This window comes from Marmota flaviventris, chromosome 9, assembly GCF_047511675.1.
Source record: "Marmota flaviventris isolate mMarFla1 chromosome 9, mMarFla1.hap1, whole genome shotgun sequence".
Classification (NCBI taxonomy): domain Eukaryota; kingdom Metazoa; phylum Chordata; class Mammalia; order Rodentia; family Sciuridae; genus Marmota; species Marmota flaviventris.
This window is the reverse complement of record NC_092506.1, coordinates 81,106,163-81,130,733: the sequence shown is the minus strand read 5'-3', so window position 1 is coordinate 81,130,733 and position 24,571 is coordinate 81,106,163. Positions and strand designations below refer to the sequence as shown.

General features: G+C 37.3%; 1 pseudogene; it reads left to right on the top strand.

Annotated features, from left to right (window-relative positions):
* The first annotated feature begins 7,027 nt into the window (after positions 1-7,027).
* On the top strand, positions 7,028-7,986 carry LOC114105055 (cardiolipin synthase (CMP-forming) pseudogene; annotated as a pseudogene).
* The last annotated feature ends 16,585 nt before the right edge of the window (positions 7,987-24,571 follow it).

Sequence of the window (24,571 nt, the reverse complement as noted above, 5' to 3'; positions counted from 1 at the left end):
GTTTAATGTTAATGTTTGTATTATTTTTAAATGAATTGTTTTATAAACTCCTCAGTTTTAATTTCTAATGTGGTAAATATCAATAGGTACAATTTGGCATAAACTAAAGCTCTTTTTTAGAGTATAAAGAGGTCTTGAATATATAAGTTTGAGAACTATTGATCTAGTAAACTTAGAAAAGATAAATTATATTACTTGAGCAACATGTGTATAGTCTTCTATAAGTTGTATAATTATATATATATATATATATATATATATATATATATATATATATATATATTTTTTTTTTTTTTTTTTTTTTAATGGACTCCATTTTTGCTCCTTGGAGAGAAACAGAAAGTGGGCCAGGGAGTGTGAAGGGCCCTGTGAGTCCTTTACATTACACGGAGGATCAGGTGGACTTGAATTACCCACCAAAAAGCACTGGGAACAGGAACTGACCTCTGTGATGATCCAAAGGTGACTTTGGAACTGATGTTATCTGGATTTATATCTCAACTCCCAAACCTGCTCCTCCTGCATCCGTCCTAGTGATAGGTACCACCACGGGGAGCCCAGGCCAGAATCTCAATTCCTCTTACACCCTCTCCATTTGCTTTCTGGCATGTTCACCTAACCACTCTTCTCTGCAACAGGCCTTCATTGAGACAGTCATTATCTCACACTTTTGGAGATGATTCTCATTTCTTCATTTATCTCACAGCCCCTCTTGTGCCCTCCATCATGGCTCTGCTCTGTCCCCAGAGTAATATTTCTATTGTGCATCTCATCATGATCTATCCCACTCAACCTGCTATTTGGCATAAAAGGCCCTTCAAGCTCCATTCCCTGAGCACCTATCCTGCCTCACGGACTCACACACCTCTTTCCAACTTTGTCCTCCACTATGGAGAGCTCCTTGTATGTCTCCAAACCCAGCCTGCACAGTGGGGCTCAGAGGCCCTGCAGCAGAGGTTTGGAGTTCTCCCAGCCTGGAATGCATTCCTTCCTCTTGCTACCTAACAACTCCACACTGTTTCAGTGAAGAACTTCCTTTTTCAGGAGGAAACCTCAGCTCCTGGAAAGGCCTGGGACAGAGTTCAGCATACAATAAGTGTTTGTTAAATAAATGAATGACTCCCTTATTTGAAAAAAAATCATTCTATGCTGCCTATTAAATATCTCTGCCTTATTAGTATAGCATAATGAACACCACTGAGGATTGCAGTCCTGCCAGTGGTCTTCAACCAGATGCCAGGTCTCACTCTGCTCTGAAGGGTAGAGACCTTGACCTGGGATGAATGCTCATTAATCTCAGGATTTGATCTTGAAGTTATATTTCTCTTACAATATCTTTAAAACAACTGCCGTTTGTCTTCTGTTTATTTCTTCTTTAAAACAGAATCATAGAGTAGGATTTGGCTCTGCCACTTTGAGATTAACAACATGATATTAATAAAGCTTCTATCTAATATAAATAATGCAAGGATATTATTCTCATCACTTTATCATTGGAAACAGTACTCCTTTGTAATATTAATTCTGGTAGCATCTCTTTAATAGTGTCAACATGAAATAGGACAGGTTGTCTACAGAGCCTTGCCTGAGTAAATATTCTGTGATCCCTACTTCTTAGTAATAAAGAAAAATTCACAGGAAGAAGAAAATATATTGAAATAATCCAAGTTGAGCACCTCAAACAGGATTTATCACGTGGGCATGAACAATAAATGCTAGTTCTTCTGCCTTCTACCATTAAGGTCAATTTCAACAAGTCCAGTGTTTTCAGCACAGTATGTTGGTCCCTACTGATGTGATTCCTGCCCTCGTCTGAATTTTGCCACTCTTTCTTTGAGACTTTTTATTCCAGCAATACAGTCTGGTTTCCTGCATTTACAGTACCATGATGTTTCATATTTCTTTGCGTTTACTCACCCCATACATTTGCTGGGAAGTCTCTGGCCCCTCTACCTGCTTCCTGTTCTGCCAGACACAGACTAGGTGAGACCTTCTCTGGAAACATCTCCATTCCTTCCAGGTTGGTTTACCTGCTACACCTTGGAGCTCCCACGGAATCCAGGCCTACCTGTACCGCAGCCATATGTCCTTGGGCACAGGACCTGACCTCTCTTACCTTAGAGTCCTCATCTGTAGCAGAATGATGACAGTTTCATACACACAGAATATCAGGGTAACTGCTCAAGATATATAGATAAGTCTATGTTCTATATGTAGATATATTACTTAAATAGTGCCTGTCACATATTAATCACTTTCTACATTCTAGTCATTTATGTATTTTTGTAGCACTTACAACCAAAAAATTACTGGGCACCGACCTATGTATGTTTTATTACATCTTTTTTTTTTCTCTGTTTCCAAGAACCTGGCAGACTTCCTGGTCACTAGCAAGTGCTCTAAAAATTGAATTAACCCTTTATATCACCCAAAATTCTATTATCTGTCAGTGCACATACACAGGTTACTACCATAGTAGTCAGCAAGGAACATCATTGCACATTCTGATCTTTCATTTTACATCATCCACAGTTTTATTTTTAACAACCATACGCAGGTTTATTTAATTCTCTTTATACTTTTATAATTGATTTTGTTAAAAAACAATGACAACATTTTGAATTTAATAAAAAAGTGTCTCCTTATGGCAGCAGGAATTTTTTGGTCAACACACACACCTTTACAACCCTTGAAAGAGATTGTTTCACTGTTCTCCAAAAAAGACAGGGTTGATACACAATTTCTCATGAATCCATTTCCTTTTTTCTAAATATTTCTTTATTGTTGTTGATGGACAAAATACCTTTATTTTACTTATTTTATGTACTGCTGAGGATCAAACCCAGTGCCTCACACATGCTAGGCAAGCACTCTACCATTGAGCTATAGCCCCAGCCCACATGAGTTCATTTCTTACAAAATTTGTCCTCATCGGATTTTATCATTGGTTTTGTTGTTTAATAGGGATATGTTACTTCTGAATTGTTTTTATTCATTCACCTGTCTTTAGTTACTAGCAAAGATCAACATTTTATCATATGCTGAGACACTATCATTTTTTCACCAAGAACAAAACATCTATTCACTTTTTACTATAAAGTAGAAACCAAGTAATAACATTATACATTTCTACCAAGTCTTAACACTTCTTCAGATGTAAATTTCTAAGATCTAGGGTTAGGGATATAGCTCAGTGGTAGAGTGCTTGCCTATCATGTATGAAGGTATCTCTCTCTCTCCCTCCCTCCATTTCTGCTTCCTGAGACATGAAGGGAGCAGTTTGCTTCTCTGCACATACTCTTATCATGATGTACTACCCTTAAAAGAGACCCAAAGCCAAGGGGGCCACTTGACCTTGGGCTGGAACCTCCAGAACCATGATCTCAAATAACCTTTTTCTCTTTATAAATCAGGTACATCAAGTATTTCATTATAATAACACAAAACTGACTTATGCACTTATGCAAGTTGAATCATGCAGTATTTGCCCTTCAGTGACTGACTTATTTCACTCAGGTTTTCCAGGTTAGAAGAATTTTTGATAATAATCACATGTATGTTTCAAAATATTCAGGTAAATAATACCATATCATGAAAGTTATTTCCTTTGATGAATATTGGCAAACTTAATGTTTGTGAAAATAAAATTAATTATAGTAAATAGCATTATACTATTAAAGTTCTATTAAGAAGTGATTTCTTTTTTTGTCAGATTAAACAACATCAGACTCTATTAAAAGATTCCTTACCGTGAGAAGATCATTTGTTTTTAGACAATGTCCATTTTTTGCTTTTCCTAGTAGCTGAGAAGAGAATGAAATGGGGAATGTGTTTTTGAGATGAAAGAAGAGAAAATGAAGATCATAAGACTATAAAGGACAAAAGAAGTTGAAAGGAGAACTTGAGAGAAGTAGGGTTGAGTGAGTAGGGACATCGGCATCAATTGAAATAACAATGAGACTTTGTTTTTTATTTGCTAAGTTAGAAAGAATTAATGAAAATACATATCAGAAAAAGGTGTTCAATCTAGCATTAAAATACCTTTCTGGTGGTATTATTGATTGGTTCAACATTTTTTGAATAAAATATGAAAATATGTAGCCAGAGCCATTTTTTACAAATCATACCCTTTGAGAAGTAGCCTATGTTTTTTATATCACAAGGAAATAATTCATGCATTGCTCAGCATTTGTTATAGAAAACAACAGAATCCACTTTGGCTAGTTTAGGCACAGAGGAAATTTATTAAAGGACATTTGAAAACTTCCATAATCTCTGGGATAATAGAGAAAAGGCTTGGAGGTTGAGCATTCAGGGGTAACAGTGGACAGCATGTTGGGGCCTCCAGGGGCTACTCAGGAAAAGCACTACAGTAACCATTGTTCAGCCTCCCTGGGCTCTGCCAACTCACAGATGATACACACTCTGCTGCTGATTCCAAAGGGCAGACTCTACACCACCCACTCACATTGTTCCCTTCCAATTGGAGTCCGTCACAAATATACCTGTGGCAAGACCCAAATCTCTCAAGCAGCAAGGAATACTGACAGAATGTACTCTACAGTTCACGTTGGGGAGGTGTTACTAAATATATGCATAATGCCTCAGAGACTGTAATAAGGGGAGCATGTTGCTAGACACACCCAAAAAAGCATCCAAATCAGCCCCAAACGAGATAGTATTATGTAAAATTATATTCAACACAGCGTAATTTATCATAACCAAGAATCATAAGAAACAATAATTAAGGGAATCATTTTTATAATACAATAATCTGATGTATTTGTCAGGTTTTTTGGTGCTGACAAAATACCAGATAAAACAACTTAAAGGGGGAATGGTTTATTTGAGCTCACAGTCTCAGGAATTTGAGTCCATGGTCACTTGGCTCTGTTGCTTCAGGTCTTTGATGAGACACAACCTCATGGAGGGGAGCTGGTGGGAGAGCAAAATTGCTCACCTTATGGTGGCCAGGAAGGAGAAGGGAAGGAGCCAGGGATAAAATAAACCCCCAAAGGCACACTGACAGTGACCCACCTCTTCCAACTAGGCACTACCTCTTAGTTTCCACCTTGATCCAGCTGAGGACCAAACCTCCAAAACATGAGATCTTAGGGGGCACTCCAGAGGTAAACTGCATTCTTCAATCACAGAATGTTATGCTGTGGCTTGTAAAAGTGTATCCCAAAGGCACATGGGTTAAAAGTCTGGTCCCCAGTCCATAGTATTATCGGGAGATGATGGAACATTTAAGAGGTAGAGCCAAGGGAAGGTCTTCCAGTCATTGGGTGTGTGTCCTTGAAAGGGATATTGAGACCACAGCCTCTTCTTTGCCTCTCTTTGACTTTCCTGCCATGAGGTGAGGAATTTGCTTCACCTCACACTCCCTGCCATGATGTGCTGCCTTACCACAGGCCCAAAAGCAATGAGCTAAAACCTCTAATACCATGAGCCAAAATAAACCTTTTCTCCATACAAGTTGATAATCCCAGGTATTTGTTATGGTATCAGAAAGCTGACTGATGCAGACATGAACACACAAGTTCAAAGAGTTAGAAAATACAATAGTGGTTATCAGGGCTAAGGGGAGGAGATAATAGGTATTATTGTTCCAAAGTGATCCAGAGTTTCAGCTTGGGATGATAAAAAAGTTCTGGAGATTGACAGTTGCCGAAGTCTGGCTGGGCACAAATCACGAGCCACTGAAGCAGGAACAAACTTTATTTTTAAACTGCAGGAAAACACTTCACACAGCTCCCGGGGAATCCTCCCTAACGCCACGAGGCTTGTCCAGGAACCCCCAGCCGGAAATATCTCTCCCGGAAATCCCTCCTCCTGCACTTCCCCAACCAATGGGAACTCTCGGGGAATCCCCGGAAATCCCCACGAGAACTCCAAAATAGTTCGAGAACTCAAAAGTTGCGGCAGAGGCGGATAGTAATGCCTCGCCTGTCAATCAATACTGTTGGCAAAATGCCAGGGGCCATACAGACTCGGCCGTGGCTCTCAGCAACAGTGGTGATGGTTGCATAAAAATGTGAATGTGGGCTGGGATTGTGGCACAGCGGTAGAGCGCTCACCTAGCATGGGCGGGACCCAGGTTCAATCCTCAGCACCACATAAAAAATAAAGGCATTGTGTTGTGTCCATCTACACCTAAAAAATAAATATTTTTTAAAAAGTGAATGTATTTAATGTTGCTGAATTGTATACTTAAAATAGTAAGTTAAATATATTTATTTTACCACCACAAAAAAGTCAGAAAAAAGGGTTTTGAATATAAGCATTGGTTATGCTAAAAAGTATAAAATTTATAAGAAGTGATGTGCAGCAATATGTAAATCTTCCTTCCCACTGACGTCTGTCAGCTATTCAATTACCTTTCCTGGAGGCAACCTCTTTATCTTTTCTTTCTGTGTCCTCCCAGAATTGGACTGAGCATATGCAATCATTTTCTCATATAGTCTTTTTTATATAATTTGAAAAATATTTCTGATATAAAGGAGCATAATGAAATATGATATTTAGACTATATTTTAAAATGATGGAAAATTTATGCAAATAAAAAAGAAGTAACAAGGATCATAGACAATTAAAATTATGTTTTAGAACTATGGAATTGTACATGAATATAGTTTCTATTTATTTAAATGTAAAATAAAGATATTGTGTTCACCTAAAACTAAAAATATATATATTAAAAAAATTAGAAAGTGATTATCTGCACCTCTACTCTCAAATGCAGAATTTGAATAAAGGAAGGCATAAGAGATAAGTTTAAGAAAATGCACAACAATACCTCCATCTTCTGGGAGGGCTCAAGGATCAAATCAACAGGAAATTCTTAAAAAGAAAAAAAAAAAAAGCTTACTTTGACATAGCCCTAGTTTATTCTTAACTGCTAACCTTTGCCAACTAGAATGGCTTATATAATTCTTCTAAGTGCTTACTTTTACTTTTCAGAGTGAATTAAAAATGCACCTTCCAAATCACTTCCCTTAGCAGCAATATCAATTCATATTGCCTAATGGATGCCTTCATGGATTATGTATTTGCTATCCTGAATTCTTCCTTCAGTTACATGTGCAGAGTATGGTATAAAGTAGCCACAGTACATTATACGTTTAAGAAGAAAGTGAACATTATTTGACAATTTACTACTTACCACATGCCAGGTTCTGGACTAGGTACTCATGTGAGAATTTTAGCAGGAGGACCATGAATTCATAGCTAGCTTCAGCAACTTAGCAAGGCCCTAAGCAACCTAGTGAGACCGTGTCTCAAAATTTAATAAATATAAAAAGGACAGGGGATATGGCCCAGTGATTAAGTGCCCCTGGGTTTAATCCTTGGTACAAAAAAAATAAGCCTTAAAATTTTAATTGGGAGGGACCAGAACCCAATCACAGGGAAGGTAGTCCCCTTACCCTGCTAAGGACTCAGGGAGTACCACCAAGTCTACATGAAAACCCATAGAGAGCTCCAAATATCTTGAGTAGGATTTTCTTGGCCTCAGTTTGGAATATTTAAATATTAGAGAGCTTACTATTACACTATAAGTTTTCCTTTAGCTGGGTGAGCTGATTTGTTGGTTACATTTATTGCTCAGAATCAGGCCAATCAAATATAAGCTTTGAGAAGTGTTCTTTATCTACTTGATGATAAAATACGTATCGGTACCACATGTCACCTTGACTTATGCAGATCTTATTCCACATTCACTTAATTATATGATAATTTCAAAAGATGTAAAGCTGATTGCTGCCATTTTTATGTCAGACATTGAATTCTTTCAATACCAAGAACACATGCTAAGTATTTCAATCCTTGCTCTGCCATCACTAAATTAAAGCCAACATTTATCAATAAGGTAAACATAACAGTCAGTTCATCTTGGTAGCAATTTATTTGGAAGCTCTGATTTTCAATTATGTGGGTAGTGTTTATCTTCAGATACCAACATGTTTACACTGCATCAGCTTGTAGATACTATTGTGCTCCAAAAGTTGAACAGGAGACAATAGGCTGAGGAAAGCTATCCCTCATTATTAGCAAGGAAGCAGTAATGAATCACTGGTGTCAAGGCCAATCGGAAATCTATGGGAGTTTCCCATTTTGGTGGTCAACTTGAAAATGTACATGTAAAACAAACAACAGCATCAAAATGGAAGTAACATCTGTTGAAAATGAGCTCGATTATGAGCATATGTAGAATTTCCAATGTATTTTCAAATACAAATAAAATTATAATTTAAAATTTTTTATCTATAATTCTTAATTTACAAGATATCAATTACTCCAACTTTTGTTAGTCATTTTTTCATATACTTTTCCAAAAAACAAGTGTCCAGAGCATGAAAATTAAAGAATTTATGTCTTCATTAAATAAAACTTAGATTACTCATGAGCCATTGAGAAATTTTGTGGATTTAAATAGATATCCTGTACTATTAGTCTTGACAGTTTTGTTTGTGTTTTAGACTGTGGACGTTAGCACCTCACATGGTTTATGTTTGATGGCTTATAATAACAACAGTACAAATGTTGTTTAGCTATGAATGAAGTTACAAAGAAATTTTTAATATGGAAAAATTTGAAAACAATAAATAAGATCAAACATAAAATAGAAAGTGTTGGAATTCGTGATTAGTAAAGTCTTCCAATCTCTCAGATGCCTATATTGTTTATTAGCATAATAAGTAACACAGGAATTGGAATATGAGAGCATGTCCATTACCCTTTGATGTTTAAGAGGCAATGATTGACATAATGCTTTGATCCTGTTTCTTAAATAGCAAGTTTATTTTTTATTTTTTAATTTGTTTTAATTAGGTATACATGACAGTAGAATGCATTTATGCACTTTGATATATCATACACAAATGGGGTATAATTTCTCATTTTTCTGATTGTACATGTTGTAGAATCACATCAGTCATGTAGTCATCTATGTACATAAGGTAATAATGTCTGTTTCGTTCTACTAACCTTCCTTTCCCCATATCTCCTCCTCTCCCTTCCCCTCACTCCCTTCTACCTAATCTAAAGTAACTTTATTCTTCCCTAGTGCTCCCCTTTATTGTGAATTATCATCCACATATCATCTCACTCCAGTCAGAATGGCAATCATCAAGAATATAAGCAAAAATAAATGTTGGCAAGGATGTGAGGGAAAAGGTACACTCATGCATTGCTGGTGGGACTGCAAATTGTGCAACCACTATGGAGAGCAGTATGGAGATTCCTCAGAAAACTTGAAATGAAACCACAATTTGACCTAGCTGTCCCACTCATCGGTTTATACCCAAAGGACTTAAAATCAGCATACTGCAGTGATGCAGCCACATCAATGTTTATAGCAGCTCAATTCACAATAGCTAAACTATGGAACTAACCTAGGTGTCCTTCAATAGATGAATGAATAAAGAAAATGTTATATATATATATATATATATATATATATATATATATATATATATATTCCCCCCAGTGGAATATTACTCAGCCTTAAAGAAGAATGAAATTATGGCATTTGCCAGTAAATGGATGGAGTTGGAGAATATTAAGCCAAGTGAAATAAGCCAATCCTAAAAAATTAAATAGCAATGTTTATAATATTATTGCTACCTATACTCATGTGATATGTAAATAATGAGAAACTGTATGTTTATCAATGGTCCTTAAATTCTTGAGAATCTTTTTTAAAAGATGTTAAAGAAATAAAAGAGTTGGAAATAAAAATAGGTAACAAAATGCAGCAAGAAGAGATTTTTAAAATGATCAATATGAAAGAGTGATTGAGACAGAAACACAAGGCCTAACATATATCTAGTAGAAGTCCCAGCTAAAAGGAAATAAAAATGTTTGCATTATAAAAGTTGAAATTTTCCAGAAATAAAAAGGACATAAATCCACAAAGAGTATGACATATCCAAATACATTTTTAAAAATTCATATCTTGGAATATTGTATCGAGAGCATAAGACATCAAAGATGTGAAGAAAATATTTAAAGAAATCAGAAATAACAAATCACTAAAAAGAAATGGTATTAGTCTGACAGTACACTTCGAAACAGCAACAACATAAGCTAAAAAATATCTTCAAAATACACAGGGAACCCAGTGGTGCAGGCCTGTAAACCCAGCTATTTATGAGACTGGGGCAAAAGAATTAGTTCAAGGTCAGCCTGGCCAACATAGGAAGATCCCATCTCAAAACAAACAAAGTATATATTTTTAAAAACTGTCAAATTAGAGTATCCCCAGCTAAACTATCATATGAAGGTTAAAGTTAAGACATTTTCAGATGAATGGAGAGCAATATTTAAAGAACTTCGAATGTATGTACTTGAGTAGTAGAGAGAGTGAATCCAAATGGAAGGAATGATACATAATGATCAAAATTAAAATGAATAAAAGGAAAACACTGAACAAGGATTATGTGAATGAAATAATAATAATAGGACTATTTGGGGATATATTTTTAATATGGAACAAAAATGCTTCCAAATATTAGTATAAATGGAAAGGAAGAATGAGGTAAAGTGGCTTAATGTCCTTGTATTGTTAAAGTGAAAAGAAGAGATATTGAATGCATAGGAAATTTTAATGGCAATTGCAAAAATAATACAAGCAGAATCAGAGGAACTATAGGAAAGGTAACAGAAATAAATAAAGTTTGATTAATCTAAGAAGAGGCAGGAAAGGAGCAAAAAAAAGAAACTCCCATAGAAAATAGAGCAAAACAAGATAGTAGAAATTCATATACAATCAATAATAAAAGTAAATAAATGTAAAATTCGTCAGTTAAAAGAGAATTACAAAATATTTAAAATCTAATTTAGTATTATACAGCAGTTAAAATTAACAGACTATGTATATGAATAAGGAAAAGTCTGAAAACATAATGTTGAATGAAACAAAAGAAAAGTAAAAGAATATTGCAAGATTATGCCATTTATGCATATTTTTAAATACTCAAAAGTACAATGTATATATACATATATATGCACACATACACATATATATGTATTCATAAATAAAACTTAGCCTCATCAATACATAGAGAATTCTGGTGTAGAATTCTATTCTGTCTAGCCCCAGAATTCAGACGTAGGTCAATGGATAGGAATGGCTATGGATTTTGGTCTAACACACATTCATTCCCCTTATGTGCAGTTTCAATTACCAGTGGTCAATCATGATTTGAAAATATTAAATGAAAATTTTCAGAAATAAACAAATTCATTAGGTTGTAAATTGTGTTTCATTCCAAGTACACAAGAAAATCTCATACCATCCCACTCTGTGAAGCCCTGTACATGAGTCATCCCTTTGTCCAGTGTATTAACACTACAAAAACTACTGCCTGCTGGTCACTTAAGAGCCCTCTTGGCTCTCAAGTGGACCACTGCAATATCACAGTGCTTATGCTCAAGTAAGCAGGTCAACAGTAAGCCCCACACAATGGCTGTCTTTCACTGAACTTCATCTCATCACATAGACATTATATCATCTCACTTCATCCCAAGAAATGTAACTACAGTACAATATTTGGAAAGACAGACCATTTTTTCACATAACTTTTATTAGAGTTTCTGTTATAATGATTCTTTCTAAATTATTGTTATTTCTTTACTAGGCCTGATTTATGTATGAAACTTTATCATGAGTATATAGGGGAAAATATATACAGTACTATTGTACACTTTAGGCATCTACTAGGGAACTTGGAAGTTATCCCTCATGGATAAGAGGTTAGTAATTATAAGTAGCAACTCTCCAACAATTAAAATTATATGAAAACTAAATGAATACTCTAATATTATGTTGAACTGCCATGCCTGGCATGTCTAAGAAAGAAGACCATCAGGATTGCTATGAAGCAGTAGTTCTCAAATTTCTGCTGCATCATGAATACTTGGAGAGTTTGTTCAAACAGACTGCTGAGCTCCATCCCAGAGCTGCTGACACAGTAGATCTAGGTGAGGCCAGATTATCAATATTCTAACCTGGGAATTGAAACTCTCAGGTACTGCTGGTGATAATGAGCCAGTGACCACAATTTGAGAATCACTGCTTGAGAGGATATATCCTGCTGTTACTGGGAAAATGCATGGAAGGTGGAGACAGATGTTATTTTTTAATGGGTACAGAATTTCTTTGGGGGATGATTGAAAAGTTCTGCAAGTGGATAGTGGTGATGGTTGCACAACAACATATTTAATGTCAGTGAGTTATACATTTGAGGGGTTTAAACAGAAAGTTTTATGTATTCTACCACAATAAAATATTTGTGGCTGGGGATGTATGTGGCTCAGGGATACAGCACTTACCTAGTATGTGCAAGGCTCTGAGTTCCATCCCAGTACTGGAAAGAAGAAAGAAAGAGAAGACTTGGGGGTGGGGGTGGCGGGGAAGGCAGAATCATGCAATTACATCTGAACTTCAGGAAAACAACAAATAATTTTAGCTTAAGTATATTCCATGAAAAATATTTGGACAGACTTAAATTAAAAACAACAACACTTGTTGCTTTCCTCAAATTCAATGTAACTGGGCATCTTGTATTTTATCTGACAATTCTGAAAGGAGATACTCAGCAACTCAACCTAGGTACAAAGAAATAAAGAGGATTCCAGACATATTTTAGGATTAAAATTAATAGGACTTAGTAACCAAATGGAGTGAGACTCTGTTTTTAAATGGAGGCGCCCCCATCCATTCACCATTCACCTAACTTGTACCCTGTGCCTAGTGTTGAAGGAGCTAGAGAGCCCTCAGTGAGTAAGGAGCTTAAAGCTCAGTGGAGCCCTTGGACAAATGAGAAGACAGGTGAAACAAGTATATGAACTCTATGATGGCAGGGCAGATATGAAGGAGAAGCACCCAGGGGACTTTGTCATTGCCTCCCAAAGACCACTGCCCATCTAAGGAGGGATTGCCCAGCTTGGACCTGGGTAAAACCTGTTGTCAGCAAATTCATATAAAAATCTTACAAATTTTGATGGATGTCGGTCGGTCCTGTTGCCTTCTTTTAAAGATACAAAAATGAATATAATATATTGTTAAGTTCCTTCCCAGCCATAGATTCCCCAGCACCAGCATACAACAGCGTGTGGGGCCTGAGAAATGGGCAGCTTCTAAATCAGGTTGATGTTTTGGCTTTGCCTTGGAGCTCACCAAACTGGCCCTCACTGTTGCCTCATATACCCTACGCATCCATAAATTATCACTTCATTAGACACACTGTAGCACCACTAAAATTATATCCCCAAAATGCTCCATTAAAGGGCCCCAGCTCCTTCAGGAGGAATGAGTCATGAAGATTAAAGAAAAGTCATTTCTAAAATTCCTGCATTTCTTGGGAAATTCCCCGAGGCAGCTGAGCAGCAAATTAACTTGCTTTGTTGGTGGGCTGAATTCTTTGTAACTTTCTGAACCTACATGCATATTCCCCTCATCTTTTGGATCTTTCCAGAGGGTAAGCAGTGTGGATTTCTTGTCAAGTTTGGTGATGACTTAGTTGTATCTAAATTGGCTAAGATCCTGGGGTGGGGCAAAGTAACCTAAATATATGCTCCACCTTGATTTCAACCCAAGTGAGTGTGACCTTTATTATTGCATGGGCCTAGGAGGCATGAGGGCAAAGCCAGAGAGTGCATGAGCAGAGGAATTTTAGTCAGGGAAACATTCTGTGTGCAACCCTAATGATAGCTATGTTATATATTTATGAAAACTCACAGAATACAAAATACAGAGAACCTTAATTTCAATTATGAACTTTAATTAATAATAATGTATCAGTGTTGATTCATGACTTGTAACAAATGTACCACACTAATGCAAGATGTTAAAAATAGAGGAAACCAGGTGGGGAGTGAGGGAATATATAGGAACTCTGTACTTTTCTGCTCAATTTTTCTGCAATTCAAACTGTTTAAAAAAGAAGATGAAGTCTATTAATTTAAAAAAGAAGAGGAGGTTGCAGAATCCTCCCAGTGTAGGAGTAGGGTAGAGGTAGCACAGGCAAGAGTTGGACAAATTCATAAATGGTTGAGGCTAAAACAAGCAGGACTGTAAGTACTTACAGGGTTAGGACTGTTTTGTGATCTCTGTATGTACAGCACACTGCACTCTATTTGCTGTATGAATGAAAGAGTAGATGAAACGTGAGAGAAACTGATCCTGTGATATGTATGTTAAGGCAATTATCAATAGGTAAGTAGATTAGAAACACCAAGGAATTTTTCTCAAAACACATAAACTCACTAGTCCTTTTGTTTGAGTCCATAAGACTAAGAACACATTCCTGTTTCATTACCCTCATACTCTGAGTTGAGAGCCACAGTTTTCAGGGATCTTTCTCACCCTTGAGGCACACAGCTAAAGGACAACCACATTAATTAAGATCAATCTGATCTAGGTGGCACTTTCTTTCCTATAAAGAGGGCCAGCCTAGATTCTGAAAGGGCACAGAAAAGGCAGACATTGGAAGAGCTGAAGAGCTTTAGACCTTGGAGTAAACTGAGACCTGGGGTGAGCTTTGGATTCAGGGAATGACAGGAGAGTTGGCATTTCAGCTGAGCTTAAGAATAAATGTGAATTTGCATATAAGCGGAGAAGGCAGAAATAAATAAAAATCAGAGTTTAGGTGTTTCACAGATTGCTAGTAATTAGCCAATTGCTCACTACCCAAATCTGACAGCAAGATATGCATACTACTTTATGCATAAAGCCACTGACTTCATAGGAAGGGTTTCTCTCAGAAAGTTCCAACTCTTGACAGTCTGGAAATGTCAGACCTGGAGTCCAATCTAGTTTGATGAATTTGGCTTGCCTGCCTGCCTGCCTCCTTCCTGTGTGTGTGTGTGTGTGTGTGTGTGTGTAATTCTGATTCCTTCTCTTCTCCTTTTTCCTTCTCCTCCTCCTTCATCTCCTCTTCCTTACCCCCTCATCCTCCTCCTTCTTTTTGTTGTTATATATACCAAAAGCATGTTCTAGAAGTCTAATTTCTTAGTTTAAGAGGTAAAGCAAGGGCTGGGGTTGTGGCTCAGAGATAGAGTGCTCACCTAGCATGTGTGAGGCACTGGGTTCGATCTTCAGCAACACATAAAAATAAAATAAAGATATTGTGGCCACCTATAACTAAGAAATAAATATTTTTAAAAAATTTTTTTTTAAAAAATAGGTAAAGCAAGATGTATTCACCCCCTGGGAGCTCAACAAGATTTCCCTAAGCCAGGAAGCAATGCAGTATGTCCCACATGCAGAAGTTCCACCTGGAAAGTCTGAGATTTCAGCTGAGCAAACTCTTAACTTTATGAATTACCTTAGTGCTTCCAAACTTTAATGTGCATACAAATCACCTGGATCTTGTTAAATTAAAGGTTCTGACTCAGTAAAGCTGAGCTGGAGCTTGATTTTCCGCGTTTCCACAAGCCTCCAGATATTGCTGATGTCCATGATTAATGGGAATCCCATCTTTGAGTAACAAAGCACACACCACACCAGTGCACAGGGGAGCAATGCTTACCCTTTTTGGTGAAGTATTCTAGGTATGGCCAGTCTGCCTATGGCTACTTCCAAGTACCAGTTTTTCAGACAGCATGAGGCACGTTTTAGTCTGACAGGTTGTTTCAGAAAGTGTTTATATATACCTCATCCCGATCTTTTAAAAGTAGGCATCCCCTTGTACTAGATATCAGCTTGTGTTCCATCTGAGCTATGTATGAACACAGCAAGATGAGAAAGGAAAATGGGAGGGGTAAGGAGTGGAGAGCAATCTAATCACATACAGACCAACTTGAACCGGTATCCAGACAGTCTTCCCCAACAGAGTAGAGACTGACTGGCTGATCATGCAACTTGTTTCCTCCTCCTGAACCCATGGCAAGACTTCGTTTATCAGCCAACATCCCTCAAATTTCAGAAGTGTTCATTATTTCAAGGTTTGATCCATAAAACCCCTCCACATATGATTTCACACTTTCTCCTATATTGTTGAAGTATCCATGAGAAGAATGCAACGCCCCAGAGAAAGGCAGAGCCACAGGGAAGAATGGTCATGGGCCCTGAATTGTGCAGAGCACTGATTGGACTTTAAGCCCATAAAATATAAGTCTATGTTGCACTAAGCCCTTGAAACTTAGGGACTTAACTGTATATCAGTCAGTCAAGTTGATGCAGTCAGGGAAAAGAAATAAATCTTAAATCTCATAAAACAGGGAATTTAATACAAGAACTGGAAGCTGAAGAGGAGGCAGGGAGGCAATCCCGCGATTATCAACAGCAGGGACTGCTGCATCTCCGCCTGTCAGAGGATACTAGAGGGTGGTGTCATCAGAACCTGAATGCTGGAATGGTCTGGCTGAAGCAAGAACCACAGTGAAAGTTGCCAGTGATCTGGGACCACAAAAGTAGGAGGCAGTCTTGCAAACGCCATGGCTCAGAGAAGATAGCAACTGCCAAAAATGGCACCAAAGGGAGATCAGGAAAAGCAGAAATATCTTGACTTCTGCCCTCCTCTGCCTGTGCATCCTATTGGCCTCCCCACCCAGGAGCAGTTGACAAGGAATACTGTGAAAGGTAATTCTCTGTCATATGAAAAACGCCAGGCAAGAGGCAGAAGATGGATTTGGGAGCAACCTGAGAAATGGCCTCCATGGTCTCTTACCACAGGTACACTACTGCCCTTAATGTATGTGGCATGCTTACAAATGATCTCCACAGAGCACATCTAGGCTCAGTGGTACCACAAAGATCATTCAACGGGTGCTTCACTGTTTCCTTACTGTTCCTTTGCCTGCCCTTGTCCAGTTCCCTCCTATGCCAGGGTATTAAAGTCTCCAGAGTACAGGCAAGAAGGACAACTGGCCACAACACAGTGCAAAGAAAGCTTCCACCTCTGGGCGCAGTGGTGCAGCCTGTAATCGCATTGGCTCTGGAGGCTGACGCAGATGAATCACAAGTTCAGCAACTTAGTGAGGCCCTGAACAACTTATTGAGACCCTGTCTCAAAATAAAATATAAGAAAGGCTGGCTGGAGAATGAAGCTCAGTGGTTAAACACCCTTGGGTTTAATTCCTGGTACCAAAGAAAAGAAAAAGAAAGCCTCCGCCTAAGCTTTACCATGTACCAAGTTCATTAGCCTCAGCAAGTCACATAAACATGAGCCAACCCACCACTTAGGTGGGAATTAACAAATGCACTCATCTCATCATGAAAAATGAGAGAGATTATGTAAAGAGCCTGACATATCCTCTGTGCTCAGTATATGATAGTTATTATTACTCATTCACACACATGCTTTATTATTTATTAATGGAAATAATTAATAATTAATAATTATTTATGGCCCTCTACAGAAATAATAGGAAAAGATCAGAAGTTTTTAGAGTTTTCTAAACCTTTGAAACAACTTTCTGTGTTCATTTCAGAAATGAACCCTAAAACAAGAATTAATCCTAATATATGTGCCAAACTCTAAGGTAGATTTTGTGAGTAAAACAGCAAACAAAAGACAAAATCCCTATACTCCTAGAGCTTGTATTTTAGTAATTGGTAGTATGTTTTTTGCATATGTGAAAAAAAAAAAGAGTTGAGGTTTTCTAGTAGGCAATTTTCAGCCCTGAAATGCATAATTTCTACTTAAGTTTCACTCAAAGTTTTACAACCAACAATTATGATCATCCAACATTAGACATAAATTAATTCATGAGTTTCATATAACCAAAGAGAGAACCTCTTAATGTAAATGGCACTTTTCAAGAGTGCAATAGCAAGAATTCTGCCAGCAGATAAGAAAATTGCATCAGATGACCCCCAAAATCCCTCCTGTATTTATGATAAGTACAAGCTATACTTAGCTCTTTAATATCTTTCTTGTCCAGCATCATATTCCCAACACCTAGCACAATACCTGGCAGTTAACAGGTACCTACTAAATACTTGTAAATGAATGATTGGAGGGTCTGTGATTCTATTACCTGGTGCAAGAGCCTTATTAAAGTGCTTACCACATTGCATTCTAATTGTTTTATCTGTCTGTCCACCACCCTTGTTTCTGACCTCCTTAAAGACTAGGGCTGCTTTTTTCATCTCTACTACCCAGCACTGCGCACAACAAAAAGAATGTCTTAGAAATGGAAGGACAATGTATGAACAAATGAAGGAATTCCTTAGACTATAATTTTATTATTTATGAACATATAAAATGCATCCTTTTGTCAGAGATTCACTTTTCTTTTTGTCAAGAGATAAGTGATTAAAAATTCATCAGCAAAATGGTAGAAGGAATTCTAGGATCCCCAGTTAATGGTTAACATTTTAGAGGGGACATTTTGTATCTTAAGTCAAGTGAGCTATAGTAAACATCTGCTATGTTCAAATGCCCTCAACAAGTGCTAAGAGACAGCTAGAACTTTTCAGAACTAGATTAGGGGATCAGCAAACTTTTTTTGAAAAGGGTCAGAGAGTAAATATTTGCAACTTGACAGGCCAGAGGGTTCTGGTGACAATACTCAATTCTCTTGTAGAGTGAAATCATCCATAGACAAGGTGTAAAGAGAGGAGCTGACTGTGTCTCAATAAAATTTTATTTGTGGACACCGCAATTTGAATTTCATGTCATGGAATATTTTTATCCTTTCAATTTCTTGAATAAGTTAAGTGCAGGGGATTTTAAGGTGGTGAGACTATTCTGTATGAAAGTATAAAGGTAGAAACATGTCATTATGCATTTGTCACAACACATAGAACTATGTGACACAAAAAGTGATCCCAAGTGAAAACTATGGACTTTCATAATAATGTGCTAAGGTTGGCTTATTATTTTTAACAAATGTATCACACTAATGCAAGATGTTAAGAGCAGGGAACTGTGCTAGGGGTGATGGAGTGGGAGAGATGTGTACATAAAACTACCTGTTTAATTATTCTGTAAATCAGAAACTGTACTTAAGAAAAAGTCTCAAAAAAGTGTAATATTTATCCTGAAGGTTTCTTTGAAAACCACTCAGTGAATTCCAACAGCAGGCCACAGGTAGTACAGTCATTTAATTGGATGCAACAGTGATTGTAATAGCCTGGCATTAAAGTAGAGGACACTTTCTCACACTCTGTAGTCACTGAGAAGACAGAGGAACCTTCTGAAGGGTCCTGATCCTATCATTGTCCTCTCACAAAGCAGGAGCCAAGGCTTTCTGCAGATGTAATTGGATGAGGTCTGACATCTCAGTTTTATAAAGTTGTGGAGCAATCTTCCACATTCATTGCAAAGATTAGTCATAACACAAGGAAGAAACAGGGTAGGAGGGAACAAAGGGCCAGAAGAAGAAAATTGGGAATACCCACCTCAGTTCAGCCTGTTTTTCTGAATCTCTGCTCTATGTTCTCTAATTGAGACCTGAGAGGTCTGAACTCAGATATATTTCCATGTGCTCAGTGTGATTAGAGGCTGGTAATGACTATAAGGTAGACGTGGTTTTGTAAGTGCAGACAAATCACTGTGCTCTGAAAAATCCCTGAAGCACTCGAGAGTTGTTAAGCCATTAGAAAAGAATAAAATTATGTCATTTATAGGAAAATGTATGGAATTTGAGACCACTATGTTAAGCAACAAAGCCATACTCATCAAGCATTACGTATTTTCTCTCATATGTGGAAGCTAGAGAGAAAAAGGGGGTGCAGAGTGGGAATCTCATGAAAATAGAAGGGAGACTGGGCCAGCAAGGAAGACAGAGGAATAGAGAGGTCCCTTCCATGGATGTTCCATTGTGAAACCAACAAAAGCAGACAGGCAGCTTTTTTGGCAAGATGGGTGAATGAACAAGAATTGGGGAAACTTTACTGGAATTTAATGCTGTAAACATTAAAACAGATGAGGAACTTAGGAGATTGAATATAATAAGGAAGAAATCCTTAGCGCCACAGCCACAGTATCTGCTGGAGGCACAAGCCAGATTGGTCCCTCCATGAAAGCAGTAAAGCAATAAGGGAATTAAAGGAACCCCCTTCTCAGGAGGACTGAGGTGTGTGGGGGCATGGAGAGTTTAGAGATGAGAGTCACTGCCCGAATAAACAATAAGCTGCACTGCACAATATCCTTGTAAAAGAAAGAAGCCACCATCTCCCGCTGCTGTGTGTTGTGGACAGTGGAAGGAACCATTTTGCAGCTGAAGTGTGGAGAGCTGATTTCTGACAGAGCCAAGTCTGGCTCAAAAAACAAGTTCAGGGAAACACATGCTGCATGACAGAGAGTGTGCCTAAGTGACTAGGAGAAAATCAAGTAAGCATGGACAGAGTTTTTACCCAGGGTAATGCTGATCATGGAAACCCCCCTGGCTTTCTCCTCCCCTTCTAATCCAGCTGCTTTCAGGACCAGCTGAGAGAGAAGCACCTGACTGGGAATACAAAAGGGCAGTGACAAGTCAGATTGAGTTTGGAGACTGAATCAAAGACCAGGGGTGGGGTCCATAGGCAATGTAGTGGGCTAAGAATTGTCTCCTACACCACATAAGTGGAATCCAAAGGAGATTCCTGGGGTGCAGTCTTCCAGTGTGGACAGACAACTGCTGGGCCCTGGAGATATGCTGACTTAAAATCTCCAGACCAATTGGCATTCAGCAAAGAGACTGGAGCTTACCTAAGACTGAGCCCCACCTCCAGGAGTTCTACCTCCAGGATTAATCCTCTCAACCTAGCAATGCCACCCTGAGGTTGGAGCCAGGATCATACACCAGACAATTCCCAACTAACTGCTGAGAAGGGAAGCTGAGAAATTTTTGAACTCTAATGGTAACAATTGTTCAATTTTTCACTGAGATTTTTCTTTCCTTTTCTTTTTCTTTCTTAACTCACATTTCTATCATTTTTTTGAAACCAATTATTTTTCATGCATCAGTTTATTGAGGACTGAGAAGTCTGAATAGTATATTTCAGTTTTGTTTTATATTCTTTTATTTTTACTTTTTTCTTTCTATTTTTAATGTTTTTTAATTTTACTTTATGTATACATTTTCTCTAACTTATCTGTTTCCCTTGTTTCTTTCTCTTATCTCCTGATAACAGCCAAGCTCTATTATTGAGACTTTCACTCTTCCTTTAATTTTTTACATTGATTCTCTCTCCTCCTTCCTCAAAAACATCACATCATATACTACTTCTCCTCTCACTTTGTCCACCGTTTGAAATTGTAAGCCCTTTTGCAAACTTACTACTTTTATTGTAAGCAATAACTGAATACATTATTTTTGTTTATTGTGACAAAACAGTTGACATCTTAGTAGGAGCTATTTGGTTTAAGGTGGTGTATTGTCTGCATTGGTCACTGTCATTATTTGTCTCCTCCTTAATGGTAAAGTAATGGAAACCTCCAGGGACACTATAAGTCTACAGGGTAGAAACTGTACTGCCTCAGATCAACACCACTAGATGGGTAGACACACAAACAACATGAAAATACAAGGGAACAAATCACCCCACACAAACCAATAGTAGAATCCATTGATACCACAGAGGAAAAAAATGTAAAAGAAAAAGGTTAGAATGTACACAGTTAAACTAATTCATGAGGTAAATGCAAGGAGTGAAATCAAGATAAAATTCAGGAGGGGAAAGATCACTTCAATAAAGAGATAGAGATTCTGAAAAGAAATCAATCAGAAATCTTCAAAATAAAAGAATCAATAAATCAAATTTAAAATTCAATGGAAAGCATCACCAATGGACTAGACCACTTGAAAGAGAGAGTTTCAGACAATGAAGACAATTATATAATTTTGAAAATAAAATTTATTGGGATAGATGAAGGCATGGAAATACAAACCAAAGGAATGTACAATCTTTTCAATGAAATAATATCAGAAAAATTCCCAAACCTAAAGAATGAAATGGAAAATCAAATAGAGGAGACTTACTGGACCCTAAATATACAAAATTACAACAGACCCACACCAAGCCACTTGGAATGTTTTGCTGTCTCCAAAAGATTCACCTCATAGGCAAAGACACCCACAAACTGAAGGTGAAAGGATGGGAAAAAACATCACCACTCACATGGATCAAGTAAACAAGCAGGGGTTTCTATCCTCATATCAGATAAGTGAACTTCAAGCCAAAGTTAATCAGAAGGGACATTGCATACTGTTTAAGGGAATTATATGTCAACAAGGCATAATCATAAATATTTATGCCCCAAACAATGGAGCATCTATGTTCATCAAACAAATCCTTCTCGATTTCAAGATTCAAGTAGACCACAACACAATAATACTTGGTGACTTCAACAGATGAATGGATAAAGAAACTGTGGTATACGTACACAATGTGATATTACTCAGCTTTAAAGAAGAATGAAATTATGACAATTGCTGGTAAATGGATGGAACTTGAGTCTATCATGCTAAGTGAAATAAACCATCCCCCCAAAACCAAAGGCCAAATGTTTTCTCTGATATGTAAATGCTAACTTACAAAGGGGTTGGAGGGTGGCGGGAGAAGAGAAGTACTTTGGATTAGCAAAGGGGAATGAAGGGAAGGAAGGGGTAGGAACAGCAAAGAATGAATCTGACATTACTATCCTACGTGCATATATGATTACACGACCAATGTAATTCTACATCATGTACAACCAGAAGAATGAGAAGTTATTCTCTCTCTCTCTCTCTCTCTCTCTCTCTCTCTCTATATATATATATATATATATATATATATATATTCAAAATACATTCTACTATCATGTATAACTAATAAGAACAAATAAAAATAATAATAATAAAATAGAAGAGAGACCATTAGAATAGAAGAAATAGACCAGGGAGAGGGAGGAAGGAGGGAAAAGGGAACAACCAAATTATATCGTTATATTGAATACAGTAAATCCTACTACTATGTAAAATTACAATTCACCTATAAAAATTGGAAAAAAAAAATAATTCAAGAGTTGATCAACATAATTTCCTCAGCTCAGTTAGTACCTAACTATAAACACCATATATCAGGCACCGTGCTGGGTAAGGATTTAAAAAAAAAAAAAGGAGCAGAACCTTCCCTTGTCTCAGGGAACTTATGAAGTAACCTTTTTAGATATAAAAAGACAAATCTTTATTCTCCTTTATTCTTTCTCTTTCTCTCTCTCTCTACAAAGGAAAAACTTACTCCCTCTGCTGTTGGAAGCTGTGTATGAGCTAGGGATTTTGTTTGAGCCATCATTAGACAGGGAAGCTGCTTTTCTGGGAACTACTGGGTGAAATTTCCCAGATCATGCTGGTGCCCTGCCTTCACTCACAGGCTTGGGTTGAAATGCAGCAGCCTGGAGATAGGCGTAACCTGCCAAGCCCCAAACAACTTATTTTCCCCACTCTTATCCCGTTTTCTTGAAGAAGCTCCTTACTGCATCCCTCTGGTGTTTTCCACCATAAATAAAGCATTTGCAGGCTTTTCCCTTTGTTAGGATCAAACCCATCAGGTTTCTTCCACCGGTCATGCCCTCACTTTTAATATATTCCTGGTCTTTTCTGATTATTTCTTAATATTACCTTTCTAGCTTTTATTTTCAACCGGCCCATACCTTCAATGGTTACCTAATCCCTCCCCATCCAGGCCATGTGAAGAAACTCTGCTCTTCAGTGTATCGAGATAAATACAATTCTAATTGAAAACTTCCTCCACTCATGCTCTTATTTCCGGCTACAGCACCAGGACAAGCTTCTTTCTACACCTGAGTTGTCCAATGTGGTAGCTGCTAGCTCCATAAGCTATGGAACACTTAAAATATGGCTAGTACAGTGTAGAAAATTAATTTTTGAATTTTAATTAATTTAACTTAACAACTGATATTAATAACTAATATTCAATTCAGTTATTGTGAAACATTTAAGCATGTTTGGATTGAGTATGTGAATATATTTTTTAAATGAAAATTTTATAAAATCTAAACACAGATCAAGTATTTCTAATGAAAATTTAACATTCAAATTAAGATGTGCCATAAGTGTAATGACACACTGGAATTAAAAACTTAGTGTTTAAAACCTGTTAAGTGTTTTATTAATAATTTATATGTGGGTTGAATGTTTATCATATTTGTATAAATCGGTATAAAATTGGGATATAATGATACATTATTTAAATTAATTTCACATTTTTTTTTACTTTTTAAATATGTGGGCTTGCACTCTATTTCTATTAATAGGCAGTACTGTCCTACAGTGACTATAACTTCCAAGTGGTTATTTAACTCCAGAGACTCCAAGCTTTTCTCTATCCCTTCTCAAGACCCTTCTTAAACTCTATTTTTTTATATACAGTTTTCCACTTAGTACCTTCCAGGCACCTGTCATATCGAGTCTAACCTTCCCAGTCTGTAGTCAGGACTCCCCAACCCTATCTTGGCCCATGCAGCTCCTACCTGTCAACAACCCACACCTCAGCCATTCTCTTATCTGTCTTCTACCATCCCGCCCATGTTCTAATCACACAAATGTTTGGTCAATTCCACTTGGGTGCTTTTATATTTTTATTCCTGTCCCTAACACTCCTTTCCTTGAGTCCCATGATTTCTTTTCTCTA